The following is a 19015-nucleotide window of genomic DNA, read 5'->3' on the forward strand; positions in this document are numbered from 1 at the left end:
AATACTATATGGAATCTGATAGCATGTTTCCTGGAACGTGGTTTTTCTTATTTTTGATCAAAGGAAATGGTGACCACCAAAAGTCATGTACATATGATAATTGGTCACCTTATTGCCCTAATTAATTTCCTTCCTTCCTTCCATCTATGTGTTCAGTTACCTATTCTTTTTCATAAAGATAACAACTTAATCATTACTTTATACAGTTTCCCCTAATCTTGCTGATTAGGTTAATCACACCTTTCTATATATACTTTTACAACATCTTGTACTGACATCTCTTTTGTGGGTATTTATGACAGTTATAAACTTACATTTTTTGTGTGATCTTTTGTTTACCATCTGTGTCCTCCAAAAGATTTTAGGTTCCCTCAGGAACAGGGAGCCTTTTTATTTATTGTTTAGATCTCTAACACTTAGCACAATGCCTAACCCACCATGGAGGCTCCAAATTGTGTCGAATGTGGAAATAAGTGAGTGAACACGAGTATGAGTAGTATGGTGGCACACTTTTGCACATTCATGGATCAAAAATGGTGGGTGAGAGTCTGGCAGTCCTACTCAGCAAGGGGCTGATATCTTTTCTCAACTTGTTCTTGTTCCTTGAAAGTGTGAGTCTCGTTTTGGTGACTTATATGAGAAACAATTATGGAGTCTTGACTTATCTTAGTGTGAGGAACTTGTTACATGTAAAATAAAGTGGTTTCTTCACTTGTCATAGCTCACTGCTCAGAATTTTAAGGTGGGAAGAATTTGAGAATAGAGCTAATTTTATGTATTGAAGTTGATAATGAGCTAACCTTTTTTCCTGGAATATGCAATGTTTTTGAAATAACCAAATAAGGCATGGCATTGACATAAGAACAAAACTGGGCTGTTTCTCGGGTTCTCCAGCACATTTAAATGGATTGTTTAAAGTCACTGCAGTGGAAGCTTGCACTCGCTTGATTTTCTTGTCAACAGCGAATCCCAATCATAGACCATCCTGTTCCTCAGACTAGGATTTATCTGTAGCATTTCTTCAACTAATAAATTCTGTCAGTGACTAAGCATCATGGAAAGAGTGCAGGCTTAGAGGCAGGGGGACCTGAATTCGAGATCTGGCCAGGCTTTGTGTTGATGAACTAAAAGGTACTGGCCATGTTCCTTATTTTCTTCAAGCTTTACTTTCTTTATTAAAAAAAAAAAAAAATGAGATAATAATGCTTACTTTGCCCTGATGATGAAAAGTGCCAGCTTCTCTAAAGCACTCAGCACCTTCTTGTGATCATTAATTTCAAGATTGTATTAATTTTCAGAAAAAAATTCTGAATCAATTGGAAAAATACATTAGAAATATTCCCATTGGTGTCCTGGAAGTCCTGGTAATCTATGCCAAGGAACAGAAAGACTAGTTAATTGCTACTTTCCACTTGCGTGGAACTGAATGGTAGACTTACATTTTAAAAGGTAACCAACTCACATGTGATACTCTTAGCCAAATACCACCCGGAAAAAGAGTGTTCCCTGAGAGTGTCAACACTTACCAAAATACACTCCCTTTTTTGGACACAAAAGTGTTTTTCTAAACCAAGTAATAATTAGAATGTTTTTGATGGAAAACTGCAGGGAATGAGACCTTTGGAACAGCAAAATGCAGTGCAGAGCCGGGTAGGTGGAGAGATAGCCTGAGAAATGTTCCAAGCCTCAGGATGGGAGGAATCTCATTTTTTCCCGAGACTTGCCAGTGAAGCTGAGATCCCCATCCTGCTGCTGCCTCGGAGCAGAGAGGACAGCGACTTCGTTGTCGTGCCTTGTAAAAGCTTGCGCTTAGGTTCATCAAGGACAGGGTCAGGTGGAGGTTGGGGACGCAGGACCCAGTGGGGAGGCGGGGATTTTGACTACTGTTTCTGTTCAGTACTTGGCAAAAAAAGCAGAGTGCTCATTCCAAGGAAATGATCTGAGGGCCAACCGGGCGGACTTGTGGTCGGATGCCATATTGAGTAGCTGCCGTGGAGAGAGGGACCGAGTACTCAGCTCCCCGGTCTTAGGTACAGAGCAGAATTTTTCCCACCTTCAGCACTTAGTATATCGGCTATGCACCAGACCCCAGGTGTGTCCTGAAGAGCGGTGACTATCATGCATTTAGGTATATCGCTTAATGTGAGCAAAGCCGGTGTTTCTATTGAAACGCAGAATCTGCTCTTGTATTACTGATGGTGCTGGAATTATTTGGCTGAGGCAGGGCAAATTTCATGTATTGATGGGTAATGAGAAAGCCCTTTGCAGGGCAAATTTCATGTATTGATGGGTAATGAGAATGCCTATGCATTGTATTCTAAACAACTAAGGCTCCGCTGACGGCTGAGATAAGAAAAGTGCTGGAAAGCAGATGCGTGATAGCTTCTCTGGTACATTCATTTTGTCTAGGGTCATTGTGGTGCATGTGCTTTCATTGAAGAAAAATGAGTCATATATTCTCCTTGCTGAATTTGTTCATGGACCAGACTCCCCAGGAGCTTTTTCCATTTTAGCGCGTAGCTGACTCCTTTAAAGAAGTAGAATGCAGCCCAAGTAAAATAGTGCCAGTTATTGCTATGATTTAGAATTCCATGTTTCGTTCGGTGCTTTTGTTACCTTGGTTGCCACTGTAGGTATGTCTGTCTGTACTCCTGGCCAAGCCACCCCCAATGGAAACAAAATAACCTGATCTATATACATTCTCTATAGCCCTGGGTATTCATTCGTAGTACTTTTTAATATATCAAGTTGACATTTCTGATGGTGATTCAGATGACATGAATTTTATAAGATAAACTGAAGTAAAATAAAACCCAGAACTCAAGGCTCCTCTACACCAGTATGAAAATTGCCTACACTGTCTTAGAAACCCCCCTTCAGCTTCAGGGTCCGGATCAAATGCCGCTAACCTCAGAACACCCTCTCTGCCCTCAATAAGCAGATCTTTTCCCCCATGTTAGGATTTCCTCACTGTCCTTCTCTGCACTGTCCACTTGACACTTTTCTTTTCCATTCTACATTGTGGCTGGTTTTGTTGGCTGTTTGCATAAAAACCTATTCTAACCTTCTTAAGAACGAGGAGCTTTAAAGAATTTTTAAGAGAGTCCTTGTGTTTTCTGCCTTGCCCAGCACGAATTGAATCCAAGAACTACTTACTGTGTGATGCGATTTTTCCTGCTCTTGTTGATTAATCAAAAATTGTTTCAACCTCTCTTCTGTGCCAGCCGTTGTTATTCTGTGCCAGGGAGATGTGGTGAACAAGGCATACATAGTCTCTGCCTTTGATCAGAAGTAATTTCCTTCCTTCTCGATGCCTCTACTTTGGGAAATCGAGTAGGAGAATATAAGAGGCTGGACAGGAAAGGAGAAAAGAAGAAACACTGTGAGTTTGTTGGAAAGCGCAAACGTTGTCCCTGTTCTCCTTTTCATGGTCAAGTTTGGGACTGGCTCAGGTTTGCATTCAGAGTTCTCCTGCTCTGAATCCTTTCTGGAGTTCCATATGGCACTGTTTCCTTCCATGTTGCAGGCTGAGTCCTCCGGTATTTCTTAGTCCCTGGGACTTTGGAGCCAGGCCTTTGGGAATGGACCTCTCAGAACCCAACCTAGGGTTAGGGTTAGGGCCTAGGAGCATGGAAGGTCTGACCAGCCGGCTTTGTGGTGACCTTCCCCGAGGGCCGAGTTGAGGGCATGGGTTAGGGTGAGTGTCAGGCTCAGGTTTTGTGTCAAGCGGGCTGTTGAAAGTGTCGGTTCTCTGGGATTGGCTCAGGTTTGTTCTGAATCCTCTCTGGAGTCCCAAATGGCACGGTGTCCTTCTGGGTGGAATGAGTCCCCTGCTTGTGCTCAAACTCCCATTCTGATTGCTTTCTGCCTGGCCCTGGAATTGTTGCTTAATCTCACTGAGGCTCACTTTGTGCTAATAGAGTCTACCACTTCCAATCAGATGATGTTGGGTGCCTGGTTCATAATGTGTGCTTAATTAGTGTCAGTGTTATTAATTTCATTATTACTATTAGCTGCTGCTATCTTTACATGCATGGCTATAAGGGTTATGTCAGCACTGATGGGAATAGGGTGGAGACAGCCCCAGCTGGGAATTTGCTCAATGGTCTCCTTTCCCAGTGGCACAGCAACCTTCAGGCTCTCAGAACAACTCCGAGGGTGTGCTGGAACCTTCCATATGTGGACCTAATCTGATAGTTGTGGGCTTCCTGGCTCTCACCTCCTGCTGGCAGTCTTCCTTTGGCTTCCACTAAACCTTAACAAATGGGAGAATATGTGAAGGGAAGAAGAAATTTACTCCCCAATTTGGCCTCCTGGTTTTAAGTTTACTTAGACCTGAAGGGAAGAATGGTGTTCAATATCTTGTGGATTAAGCTGTCTCCTGGCTAGAACTTTGTTTCCTCCAATACTAACAAAATGGATTTTCTTCCCCCCCAACCCTTTCTTGTTAATAGGGTGCTGAGAAAATTTTGTCAATGAATGAATCAGGAGAACTGCAAGACCTCTTAACCAAAATTGAGGTAATTGTGCTTTTAGCATCTTATTTTTAGTAATCAAAATGTTAACACATTCTGATTGTAATTGAGTTTTCCTAATTCAATTCTTCTCTCCATGTTCTTTCAAATATGGAACAGGATACGTGTGGCAGTTTTAATTTGATATCACCTGCCATTAGATTTGTTCCTGCTGGAGTGACTTTGGTGTTAGCTTCTACCAACCTCATACTATTAGCTGGGAATTCCAGTCAGCATTATTAGAGCTTAATTCGTCATAATAGAGATGTTGATGAAATGTTTCAGAATCAGGCAATTGTTTTGAAGCACATTTACAATTTTCATTTAAATTATTTTTTCCATGGACCAGCTTATCATTTCTAAAGATTACAGGAAAATGGTTTCTCCAAAAGTACACACTTTAATTTTGTTCTAATCCTTATGATTATAGCATCAGAACAGTGATTGGTTCAAATATATAATGTACTAAATCAAAATATATAATGTATCAAAAGAGGAAGCCCTCTGTTACACTATTTTATCAGCCTGTTTCTATCGGTAGGAAAGTCATATATTTTCTTGCCCAAACTGGGACACTTTGAATATGAAAAGGCTCTACAAATAATTGTTCTGGGCCAGCACACATGAACCAGGGCATTCCCAGGTGAACTGGGCAATATGGCCACCCAGTATCTATATGCTAATACTGGCTCTTCTTGCTTTAGTTTCCTTTACTGACCTCATGTCTGATTCTCTACCATTTTTTGTATTTCACTTGAAAGAGAGAACTATGTGTGGCTTCTTCCTACCATTCCTTTGGGCAAGCTGTCTAGTTTGATTAGAATGCTCTTGGCCCAGCTCCTCATTTCCCTCCACCATCTTCAAGACCCACATAGAGTATCCCTTCTTCCCCCAAATCATACCTGGTTCTCTCTCACCTTGGAATTCCTATAACCCTCTTTTTGTTGGATGCTTATCACTTTTCTTTTCTTTTTGCTTTTTTATTACTTTTCTATGGCTATTTGACTCATGTCCCAAATGAACTATGTGTTCCTTGATTTTAGGAATCATGCCTTTTTCGCACTGTGATTTTTCCCAAGGACAAGCACAATGAGGGCAGGTACTCCATATTCTGCCACTCCTCTCAGCTTGAAAATCTGTATGGATGGATTTATTTATTTATTTTTTTCCTTTTGTTCCTATACTCGACTCCAACCCTTTGAAACCATTAATCTGGCATATCATTTTATTTAAATGATATTTATTTAAATGATTTAACTTGGTTAAGGTGTGTCATTTTCTGTGTACATTTTTAATTTATGTACCACTGTTATGTACTGTACCTAACGGTATTGCAAATTATTTTTACTAGGTGCTATGTTTTTAAGGATCATCTATGTTACTGTATGAACATTTAATCCATTTCTTCTAACTACTCCAGGGTGGAAATATTTTATATCTGCATTATCCAAAGTAGGAGCCACAGGCTATATATGGCTACCAAGCACTTTATAGCTACTATTATAGTGAATAATATGGCTAGTGTGACTGAGAAACTGAAATTTTAATTTTATTTAATTTTCCTTATTTAAAATTAAATTTAAATAGCCCCATGTGGCCAGTGGCTCTGTTTTGGACAGTGCCACTCCATGGTGACCACCCACTATTTCTTACATACGTACTCTTCCATTGATGGATACCTAGATGTCCTTCAACATCCTTCTCAGACAGTGCTTCCAAGAACAGCTTTGAACATATTCCCTTAAGAATTTCTCTGAGAGTAGAAATTGCTTAAGTATACACTTAAGAGACACATCTACTTGGAAAATACACTTAATTTTCCAAGTAGATGTATCTCTGAAATGGTTCACTTTGGAGATATTCCCTCTTGTAGAGAAAGAAGTTTAGTGTGTTGCCACATTCTTTTATTTGTTTCTGCATTCTTTATTTTTTTACATTTTTCTCTAATGTACTGTTCTCTAATTTCTGCTAGGGTAGTAAGTGTAAATATATATTGCCTTCCTGTTCTAATTTATATTTTCCTGATTACCACTGAGTTTAGGTATCTCATTTATTCTTGTTAGATTTTGGATTTCTTGTGTGAATTGTATATTCTTACATCTTACATCATAAAAGATTTTTTTTGTTTGTTTGTTTGTTTTGGTTGGTTGTCAGAAGCTCCTTCTGTATTCTAAATATTAATATTTTGTTTGTTTTAGTCATTGCCAATATTTCCTTTCCTTTTTCCAGTTTTTTTCATGATGTCCTTCATCCAATAGAAATCCTCTGATATAATCAAATTATTCTTCCTCATAATGAAGTGAACTTTCATCTTAAGGTCACAAAGGTATTATCCTATATTCCTTTCTATTAACTTTATATTTCTTAACTTTATATTTCTTTCTATTAACTTTATAATGTCTCACATCTAGGTCTTCATTCATATGGAATGCCTTTCATTTTCTTTTTCTTTCATTCTTTTTCTTTTCTTTTTTTTTTTTTGTGAATAAAATGATAGAAGTTTTTGAAGTGAAGATACAGAACGAGTTCTCAGGAGTGAGAAGGGTCCTGACAGGGTTGCCCTTCATTTTCTTACTTATAATGAAATAGCTTCCCCAAATCACCTACTAAATAATCTACCATTTTTTCATTGCTTTGTTGTGCCAGTTTTATACCATAGTAAATCCTCATGTACATTCAGGTCTTGGTTTGAGCTCTCTAGTCCGTTCCATTGTCAGTTCTCATTGTACCAATATCATACTGTTTTTATTTCTGTCATTTAACAGCATCTTTTAGAGCATAAAGGATACATCTTTCTCATTACTGTTCTTGAAGATTGATGATTGGCTTAGCTGCTCATGGACTTTTGTTTTTTGTGTCTATAATCCCTTAATTCAGATTGGTTAACACCATCATGCTATATATATAACCTTTCTCTCTCAGCTCAAAGAATTTTGGAAAGAAGCTTTTGTCCTCTTCACTAAGTCTGTCTCTATTCTACAGATGACATAAATAAGGTGCAAATATTTAAGACGTTTCTTGATGTTGAAAAGAATTGTATGGTACTGGCTTCTGCTGTTGTAGTTGGTGTAAGGTGCTATAACTCTGTTGGGCTGCCTTTCCCATATGGCAAAACTGGTAGAGAAATTGTGGCCATCCAAGAAAGCTCTAAACTCTGCCTGTGAAAGAGGCTAGGGATTAAGGCAAACTAACCTAGGTAAAGATACCTTCAAGAGAGGCAATTGGAAGAGCCAAGAAAAGTGGCTAGGGATGCAGGATTCAGGTCTAAACCAATCTCATTCTTCAAGTTGACTTTTGGCAGTGGAGTAGGAATTAAATATTCATGAGGTTGGAAACATTGGAGACTTAACTATGTAGCAAGTAGTATTCTTGATGTTTTACATGTATTAAGTCATTGGAACCTCAAAACAGTTTTACATGTTGGGTTCTGTTATTGTCCCCATTTTATTGACAAGGAAATGGAGGCACAGAAGATTAGATCACTTGCTAAAGACCTTACACATAGTGTTTGAGTCATGATTCCAATCACCTTGACTCCAAAGCCCATGGTCTTCAGCATGAATCTATGCTTCCATGATTCTCAAATTAAGTGGCATATAGCTGTCTGCGATATCTGATCATATGAGGTATGACCGAAGGCTCAAGTAGACAGAGCATTACATCCAGGGAGCAGGCTAGATTTTAACATTAGGCTCTTAAACTAGGGATGGAGCATCCTGAAAGATAGGTAAATTGGTCATAATTTTAGAGAGAAACCAGTCAAATCTTGCCAGGTTCTAGTTTGCTGTAACTTGGTGCTACATGGTAGATGACGCCTGTCCTAGTCCTCATAATTCAGGTCCTAGTTTTCAGTAGTTATTCCAAATGATGGTGAGCAAAGAGGCAGAGCAGTTGCAGTTAGACCATTAAAAATGGAGTCAACAAATAATTTAAAATTTCCTGGTTGAAGAATCTTAGCATACATCCAGCCCAAGTGAAAATGGCTCTGGGAAGCCGAGTGAGCCTGATTCATTGATGAAGATTGTCAGTGGACTTACACATGAGGAGCTGGTCAAAGCCAGCAGAAGCAGCTGGAATATTGCAATAGCTGGTATGTATACTTGTGCTTAGTGGAGCTAGGTGCACCAGTGGGGGTTCTGTTCCTGAGATGAAATTTGCAGGGGATTCTTCCAGTATGAGAGTGTGAGCTCCATGGGGACACAGTATGAGCAGTATGTGGACACAAGATCCTTGTCTACTTTGTTCTATTCTTTTCTTCTAGTGCCTAGAACAGGGATTGGCAAATAATAGACAATAAATATTTGTTGAGTGAAAAGATGAGTAAATCCTCTTTCATCCAAGGTTTCTTTTTTGAGAAGGCAAAGCAGTGAACTGTTGAAAAAGGAGAGAAAAATTATTATTTTATGTAGGATAATGCTTGGGTGAGAAGGATGAAATGAAAACACCATTTGAGTGAAATTTATTTATTTATGTATTTATGTATTTCTTCATATGAATAAACAAGCTGAAGATTAGAAGCAAAGAAGTGTTTCAGGCTCCCCCCAAACAATAACCATGATGAATGGCTGATCCTGCTGGTGTCCACACAGAGAAAGCCGGGGGAGCCTTGAGATGTATTAGCAAACACCTGGTTATGGCAGATACTGCATTAAAGATTGCAGATGGTAGAGAAGCTCCAAGTATGCTTTTGCCTTGCTATTTTTTTTAAAGATGTGAACAAACATTCTTGTCATTTCTAATGAGATTGCCAATATAGTGTCCATTGCCTGTACTTTTTTCTTGTAAAATCTGACTCTCCCCTGAGGGCTGGTGATTACTTATTGTTCATGAGGAATAGGGGTAAGATTTTCAGCTACACATGGAGGATGCTATGGCTATTTTTACGGGGCATTGGAGCTGTCAGAAAGTGTTCTAACTCTCCCTGGAGAAGCGTAGCTCTGGATGATCACCCTTTCCGTTGGGGGTGCCCATGGTATGGTCATAGACCACAGCAGCAGAACACCACCTACTCACCTGGGAAATCAGGCCATGTACTCTGCCTGCCTTTCTCTGAAATCTGAACATCTTTTTAAGTACGTTTGTGGCAGTCCATCACCCTGGGTTCAAGAATCAGACTCATACGTTTAACTTACACATTTAGGATCATGAGCTACAAATTTCCTCTGTGTCTGGATTTTGTTCAGTGGCTTCTTTCTCAAGTCTGCAAAGGAGGACACTGGAAACTCTGATTATCAGGAAAGATTGTGTTTATTACCAGTCTGATCAGACAGAGAGGTGTTTAGCAGCCACTTAGCAATCATTTGCTGAATTAAATTGTTGAATATAGTTTAAAACAAAATACACAGACAGAGGTAAATTGTCCAGAGATGACTATATGCCAAGTGTGCACTCTTTGACGATTTCTTATGTGGATAAATTCACTTCATAGACAATCTGGGTGATGAGGCTTATGGTTACAGGAACTCAGATAAATTACTTCCTCTTTGCTGGAATACTTAAGAGTCTTTCCAGCTCTACTAGAATAGGAGTGGGCAATCTGAGGTTAAAAATGATAAATACATTCATTTCCTAATTTCAAGGAAAACATTGAAAGCCTTTGATGTTTCTGTATTAGATAAGGGGAAAATCTCTTTATGTTTCTGAATTTGAGTTTGTGCTACAAAGGAAATCTATTTGACAACCATTCATGACTTCCACCCTTTTCTCCTTGTGTCCTTGGTCCTTTGTTAGAAAGTCTGGAGTTCTTCTGTGCTTCTATTCAGATGATTGCAGTATGGAGTAGACTTATTCAAAGACCTAAGGGTGGGGTTGAGAGCTACTCTGAAGTGAACAGGAAAGTGTCTGGCTCACAGCTTTATCCCCAGTGCCTTGTACAGTGCCTGGCAAGTAGACACTTAGTATTTGTGGAATGGAGGAATACATGAAAGTGTCTCATCTACTGAGTGTCTTTTTTTTTAAAGTCTCTCACCAAGTATATGTGAACAAAAATAGGTAAAATGGGAGAATGACTTCTCCCTCCTTTCTTTTTGAATTTCACCCCAAAAGGACATGCCTTTACCCAAACCACTATTCAAAGGAGGGTCATTCTGTAGACTCAGTCCTCCGTGTGCTATTCTCACCCAGGTCTACATAGTTTCTCACTTTGCTGGGCTACAGGGCATGGAAGAGCTAATTGCTTCAAGTTCAATGTTGCTGCAGTAAACCTCTTCATTGAAAGTGGAAGTCTGCTTTGTTGCTAAGAATAATGACTATTGCTACGTTTGGTTCTTCCTTCTTCCTCCTTTCTAGAACATTGTCCCTGTTCAGGGGACTTTTCTAGCTCTTTTGACATCTGTCCCGAGGGCAGAACCATCTCCTTAGCTGCATCTAATACATCGAATCCAAGCCAGTTCTTTTTCTTTGTTGATACTCTTTTAAGTTGGAACCAAAGTCTAATGAAAGTATAACGTTATAACAAAAGTGCTCTCTGAAGGAGACAGCTAGAAATGACTGAATTATTTATTTTTATTGGAAGAACAAATGGAGTAGATTGTGCTGGGTGACTTAACCAGAATGAGATTCCTGGAGGCTAATGGAGCAGTGCGAACTCCAGACCTGCTCACCCCACCCCACTTCTGTTTCAGTCACAGCACGTATCGTTTTAATTCTTTTTGGTTTGAGGATCCCATGTAATACATTATCGGAGACAAGCATGGATGTAAATAAAGGTTAAAAACTACTCTTAAAGAGGAAAGACTGTGGGATTTGCTCTTTTTTGGTTGTTTTCATTTAAATTTCAGTTAGCATACCGTATAATATTAGTTTCAGGCATACAATAGAGTGATTCAACATTTCCATACAACACCTGACGCTCATCACAAGTGCACTCCTTAATCCCTATCCTATATTTAATCCATCGCCACCCTGCCTACCCTCTGATAACTATGTTTGTTCTCTATAGTTATGAGTCTGTTTCTTGGTTTGCCTCTCTCTCTTTTTCCCCAATGATCATTTGTTTTGTTTCTTAAATTCCACATATGAGTCAAATCATATGGTTTTTGTCTTTCTCTGACTTACTTTGCTTAGCATAATACTCTCTAGCTGCATCCACATCATTGGGAATGGCAAGATTTCATTCTTTTGGATGGCTGAGTAATATTCCATTGCATATGTCTTCCACATCTTCTTTATCCATTCAAGTATCAAGGGACATTTGGGTTGTTTCCATAGTCTGGCAATATTTGGAAAATACCCATACAAAAATTTATTTGTAGTCTATCTGGAATTCAAATGAACTGGGCATCTCATCTTTTTAGTTGCAAAATTTGATAACCTTATTCTGCTTGGAACCAGACCTTGTTATAATTCTAGCACGAATAAGTGAAGTTCCGGACTCAGGGGCCCTGCAGTACCTTTCTTTAGAACTTAGGCCAACCCAACATTTGTTCTGACCAGTCAGGGCTCTTGCTGTACAAGTCATTATGTATTTTTAATATAAACTTCTAGCATAGCTCTAATGAATGTCAAGGGCCTATCTTCATCATATTCTTTCTAAAATTCACTAAGAACACCATTATTTACTAATTCTCTTATAATTTGCTTTTTTCCCCTAACTTTTTATTTTATTTTTTAAAATTTTTTATTTTTTAAATTTCTTTTCAGTGTACCAGAATTCATTGTTTATGCACCACACCCAGTTCTTCATGCAACACATGCCCTCCATAATACCCACCACCAAGCTCACCCAACCCCCTGCCCCCCTCCTTCCCAAAACCATCAGTTTGTTTTTCAGAGTCCATAGTCTCCCCCTCCAGTTTCCCTCAACTCCCTTCTCCTCTCCTCCCTTCATTTCCTATCACTAGGTTTGCTTTTCCTCGAAGTTGTTGGATTTTTTTCTAAAGAAAAAAAATTATTGATTCACTATACCATGTTTTGGTCAATTCTTGCAAAAAGGAATAACAAAAACCCACCTAGAAAGTAATTAGATTGCTGTACACCCTTAATCTAACTTTTTGGGGGCAGTTTTGAGTCTATAATCTTGATAAAATTCCTTGTTTGCTTCATTCAGCTTGCCAGCCACTACTTTCCATCAAAGTAATTCTGTGCCACTAACAATGAGATATTGCATGGATTTTGCCATCTTGATCTAATAGCTAAGTCAAACTGTAACTGCAAGTGAACTTTGCCATATAAAGAAAATGTATATCTGAAAATGAATCTGGGAACATACAGATTTTCAGGCAATCATGCCCTTCATGTTTGTTCTCCAAAGTGCATTCCTTAAGGTATTAATTGTGAGAGAATCATAGTTGTTTCCTGGGAAAAGGGTTATCGTAGCTGTATGAGCTGGAGAAACGATGGATTAAACCTAGTTAATGGTTTCCTTTCATTTGGGTGCTTTGGGGACTTTAGTGTGTGCAGTTGTGAATCTCCAGAGAATAGCCATATGTATGTGTATGTAAAATATGTTTGTCTGAGTGTGTTTCTGTGTGTGTATATAGATTGTATTTCCCAATCTTATTTTATTTTATTCTTTCTTTCTTTATTTTTTAAAAAAGATTTTATTTATTTATTTGACAGAGAGAGAGAGAGAGAGATCACAAGTAGGCAGAGAGGCAGGCAGAGAGAGAGGGGAAAGCAGGCCCTCTGCTGAGCAGAGAGCCCAACGGAGGACTCAATCCCAGGACCCCGAGATCATGACCTGAGCTGAAGGCAGAAGCTTAACCCATTGAGCCACTCAGGCACCCCTTCCCAATCTTATTTTAGCAATTATTCCCTTTACAAAGCCAAGCTTTCAAACACTGCTGCAGACTCCTATTTTGCAAGTCAGAAGCTTGGTCTTAATTCACTTTTCTCTCTGTATTCATTCTGTAATGACTCCTGCTTAATTTCCCCCCACTAGTCCCACTAATGGATGCCAGCAAAGGATATGTGCTCAAAGAAGCAAATAGAAATGTGTGTGAATAATTTTCAAAATATTATCCTCAACACACTGCATAGTTATTTTCATTCTAGTAGAAGGGCGTTTTATCTTTACTTGAGGTAGAGTGGTAGATAGCCATTGTGGGAAGTTTTATGGACTTAGATAAATGTCTTAAGATTTCAATGCCTATTTCCTTAAATATAAAAAGAGGGTAAAGATGCCTGAATTACCTGCTTTGTAGTAGAAGGTGTCTGTATGTGTAAAGGATGAGCTTAGGGAAGGTCTATGCAATAAGGCATTTGAAAGCGCTTTTAAGAAACCAAAGCATTATTCAAACGTGCAGCACAACAATAAATCTTCAGTTGACAGTGGCTCCTCCACTATTCAGCTTTTAATTTTCTGATTTTCCAGACTCACTATTAGCGATACTCTTCTATAAACAAAACTAGAAAACTTTTAAGAGTTACTAAAGGGAAAGCTACAGTACTTTCCTCTAATGCAAATAACCATTTGCTGAATTGCTTGGTTTGTAAATGCATGTTTTCATAAGATAGATTTCCTGGGTTATGAACTCTTTCATCTAAAATGTACCAGTCTTCACGAACCGAGGTTGTGCGGTTGATGGCCATCAATGGGATAATAAGTAGAACTTCAGCAAGCTTCCCCCCGGGTCTAATGTGCATAAATGGTCGGTGATTTCAAGTCCACAGCCATATCATGCCAATATTATTTTACGACCATCCATAATACAGAACTACAGGAAGACTGACTGAGTTGTTCATGCTAACACGTCTTCTGTCCTCCCTGTTCCTCTACAGAGAGTACAGCATCCACATGAGTGCCCCTCCTGTGGAGGCTTTGGCTTTCTTCCGTGCTCCGTCTGCCACGGGAGCAAGATGTCAGTGTTTCGAAACTGCTTTACAGACTCTTTCAAAGCTCTGAAGTGTACTGTCTGCAACGAGAATGGTCTTCAGCGCTGTAAGAGCTGTGTTGGTTAGGTGGACCTCCCACCGGGGGAGCACCTCGATTTATTAACCAAAGTCAGTTGTATGGTTTATACTTTTTTTTTAAAGGTCATGTTTATGGACTAATCAATAAACTTTGTTTATTGTAATTGCCTTTGTTTTGAATTTTTGCCATGGCCATTTTCATCGATTTATTAAATAAAGGTTTGTTTCCCAACGATGTGCCATGCCCTGGGCTAGATTATGGTTTCTGCCTGGAATTAATGGAGTACCCAGGAGTATCCCAGGATATCCGAACTCTGATTTGCTAAATGTGTTTGATTTTTCTGAAGAGAAGACAGAATATATCTAACAGTGCCTATGGCCATGTCACCCTTTTGTCTAAAATGAGTTAATCCAACTCCCGAGATGCATAATGCACTTCTGTGTGTTTCAGCTACAGAGAGGAAGATGGCTCTGGAGAGTGGAAAAGAATATAATCATATTTATACTTAGTAGAATTTTTTAAAGCTGTAAAGCAGTCTTGGAGTTGATGACATTAATGATAGATCATTAACGTTATCGGGTGGATTTCTTGGTGATGATTTAAAAGCTTCCAGAAGACTTATCTGGACTTAGTTTTTTAAATATTTGGTTTGTGCTACTATCACTGAAAGCTTTCCAAAAAGGTGCTATTGTACTTCCGAGCTGGACATAGTTTGAACACCTAGGCACCGTTAGCAAAGTGGACAAAAAGAAATTTTGTTGTGATTATTGGTCGATGCCTACCTGTACATGTATCTGTATCCTGATGGATTCCCTTATGAATAACTTTAATAAATCACTTGCTCAATATTTGTGAAAAGGTAATCAAAACATTTTATACTTTGACATTAAAGAAAGCTATAATCTTTACCGAATACTTTCTTATTGGTGAAGCATGGTATAAGGTATGGTTTTTATTCTGATGCAGCTTACACTCTAAAAAGGAAGAAAGTATTAAATAAGTATAGGAAAGATGAGTCTTATACCATAACAAATGGTACAGTGTGCTATGGGAATTACAGCATGAGAACCAACCTAGATGTGTTAAAGATGGTAAGAGAAGACTTTCTTGAACAGCTGATGTTTCAACTCCTGCATGAAGGATAATTGGAAACAAGTTAGCCACAGAGCAAGGTTGACTGGGCTCCAGGTAAAGGAATAGCATATGTGGAGACCCAGAAGTCAGAAAAGTTGTGTGTTGGAGGAACGGTAAGAAATCCAGTATGGGGAGGGACAATCAGTAATAGAGGAACAGTTTATAGCAGGCTAAGTCTTCTACTAATAACACATTTATTTTGAACAAAATAATGAAAAATAAACAACTGTCGAAGGCTTTGGAAAGCAGCTACTACCGGAAAGGAGCTGGAAGGGATTCAATCACTGGGGGAAGGGAAACAAATGGAATGAACTTACATTTATCCAGCTTCTCTGAGAACACTTCCCAGTTTGCACAGAATATAGCTCATAAAGAAACTGAAAACTTATTGGATTAAAGAAATAAATATTGACATTTGGGGTTGCAGGATGCCTGGAACTGAATGGAAAATTCTAAGAAATGAGAGAACCAGAGGGGAGCCACCAAATCTGCTTATTAACTCCACTTAAATCCCAGGCTGATTCTTAACCTACTCATGCAGAGTAAAATTCTGGGACCAGTTTCAATGCATGTGGGTTTTCTCCACACCACCAAGCAATTCTCTGTTACTAGCTGGGGGTCCTACAGTTCTACTCAATTCTGACACTGTCTACTGGGAGATGGTATCAGATCCAGAGGTTAAGGGCCAGTCCCACAAGATGGCCCTCCCATCACCACCATTTCAGATGTCTATCAAAAGCCTAGGTTGTCACCTGTGCTTCCAATCAACCAGCTAGACATACGAGGTTCCAAAGACCTCTCAATCTGAGATTAATTAGAGAACTCAGAGAAACATCTTACCTACCAGATTACCAGTTTATTATAAAAGGTTATCACTCAGGAGCAGCCAGATGGAAGAAACACATATGGTGAAGTGTGGGGAAAGGAACTTCCAAGTGCTCTCTGAACATGTCACTCTCCCAGCATACCCACATGTTCCACAACTCAGAAGTGGTCCTAAATTTTAAGGGTTTTAGCTCTGTGCCAGAAAAAGACACAAAGATCAAATATATATTTATTATAAATCACACTATCACTCAGAGGAAAGAAGTAGCTGAGAGACCAGATAGTAGAGCAGAGATTTCAATAGCTGCTTATGTTGCAAAGTCAGAATCTGGAGTTCAAGAGGTAAACAGTGAATATTTCCTTAAAATCCCAGAAGAGCCCCATATTTAGAGTTAAGCCCAAGGATTAAGGGCTATATTGTAAAGCTAAGTGAAAAAACAAAACACCTTTGCCTTCAGAAGATCAAAAACAAAATTTCTGTGGTATCATTGTATCTCTTTGGCTGCTTGCTAGAGCAAAACTCAACAGTTGAACTAAAAATAAAAAGGAACTCATTGAGTAATCTCAAAGGAACTCATTGAAAATCTATAGCTAACATTATACCTAATGGTAAAAAGATTAAATCCTTTCCTTTAAGATCAAGAAGAGTACATAAATGTCCACTTTTAACAGTTCTCTTCAATATTATGATGAAGGTCCTCTCCAATGAGACAAGGAAAAAAAGGGTCATAAAGTTTGGGAAACAACAAAGCTCATTATTTGTAAACAACACAACTGGATTGTAGAAAATCCAAAAATATCTACAAATTACTGAACTTCAAGGTGAAGTTAATATTGTTGGATTTGAGGTCATTTTATAAAAATTAGAAATAAATTCATAAGAAACAAACAATATAAAATTAAAGTCATACAATTTATAATGTTATCAGCCATCTTTAAGAATGTGGAATACATTTTACAAAATATGTGTAGGATTTCCCATTTAAAACTACAATGTAAACTTTGCTGAGAAATTATAGAACTGAAATACAGGAGGAAACATCCCACATTTTGGATCGGAAGATGACATTTTAAAATACATATAGTTTCGATGAAATCTCAACTAAATTCCACCAGACTTTTTGCAGAATTTGACCCGTAATTTTAAATCTATATAAAAATGCAAACAATCTAGGGTATTCAAGAAAATGTTTAATAAGTAGAGTGAAATAAACAAATAGACTGGAGAAATAGACACACACAATAAGGTCAATTGATTTTCAAGAAAGATGCCAGTTCAAGACAATGAGGAATGGAAAGTCTTTTTGACAAATAAGGCTGGAACTATTAGATTCCCATATGGAAAAAAATGACATTGAAAACTACTACTACTACCATTGCCACCACTCCAGCTATTGGCCTCTAGTAGCTAGAGGCCATGGATGATGTTAAATATCCTACAAAATACAGGATAACCCCACCTCTCAGTAAGGATTCTCCATCCTGAAATGTCAATAGTGTCAAGACAGAGAAATTCTGATCTAAATGTTAATGCTAAACCAGGAGAGTATCTTTATAGTGTTGAGGTAGGCAAAGCTGTTTTGAATAAGTCACAAGACACCTGACTATAGAAAATGATAAAATCTCAAAAAGAAATGAAGAGGGGAGACAAAACTGGGAGAAAATATTTACAGTGCAAATATCTGTCCAAAGACTTCTATTTAGGATACATAAGGAACTCTGAAAAATTATTGTTAAAGACAATCTAGGGGTGCCTGGGTGGCTCAGTGGGTTAAAGCCTCTGCCTTCAGCTCAGGTCATGATCCCAGGGTCCTGCAATCAAGCCCTGCATCGGGCTCTCTGCTCAGCGGGGAGCCTGCTTCCCCCTCTCTCTCTCTGCCTGCCTCTGCCTACTTGTGATCTCTGACGAATAAATAAATAAATAAATAAATAAATAAATAAATAAATCTTTAAAAAAAAAAAGACAATCTAATAAAGAAGTGGGAACTTCACAAAAGAAGACATTTGGATGGCTGAAAACAAGGGAATATATTAGTCATTGGGGGAATGCAAATTAAAGCCACAATGCAAAATTACTGTATCACATTTAGAATAGCTAACCTTTTAGGGGCATCTGGGTGGCTCAGTCAGTTAAGCATCTCCTCTGACTCAGGTCATGATCCTAGGGTCCTGGGATGGAGCCCTCCCTGCTAAGTGGGGAGCCTGCTTCTCCCTCGCCCTCTGCTCTTCCCCCTGTTTGTGCTCACTCTCTCTCTCTATCTCAAATAAATAAAGAAAAAGAAATCTTGAAAAAAAAAAGCTAACTGTTTAAAAGACTGAATATCTAAAGTGTTGATGTAGATGTGGAACAACTGGATCTCTTACACATTGCTAATGAGAATGTTAATTGGTACAACCAGTTAGGAAAATCATTAGATGGTTTCTAATAAATTTAATTGCACACTCAATAATTTTACTCCTAGTTATTTATTCATGAAAAATAAAAAAAACCTATGTCCACATTGTGTACATGTTTCATGGAATCTATATTTGTAATAGGCAAAAAGCAAGATGCCCACTGACAGGAGAACTAATAAGAAAATTATGATATATTAATAAAGGGGCACACTACCCAATAATAAAAAAGGACCAAGCTATTGATTCTAGCAATAACATGGATGAATCTGAAAAACATTATGTGAATAAACTA

General features: G+C 38.5%; 1 long non-coding RNA gene across 1 annotated transcript; it reads left to right on the forward strand.

Moving 5' to 3' along the window:
• The first annotated feature begins 3283 nt into the window (after positions 1-3283).
• On the forward strand, positions 3284-14550 carry LOC125094362 (uncharacterized). The gene is made up of 3 exons (XR_007125482.1): positions 3284-3382; positions 4455-4520; positions 14235-14550. It is a non-coding gene; the product is annotated as an uncharacterized LOC125094362 (long non-coding RNA).
• The last annotated feature ends 4465 nt before the right edge of the window (positions 14551-19015 follow it).

The sequence above is a fragment of the Lutra lutra genome, chromosome 2 (assembly GCF_902655055.1).
Source record: "Lutra lutra chromosome 2, mLutLut1.2, whole genome shotgun sequence".
Lineage (NCBI taxonomy): Eukaryota > Metazoa > Chordata > Mammalia > Carnivora > Mustelidae > Lutra > Lutra lutra.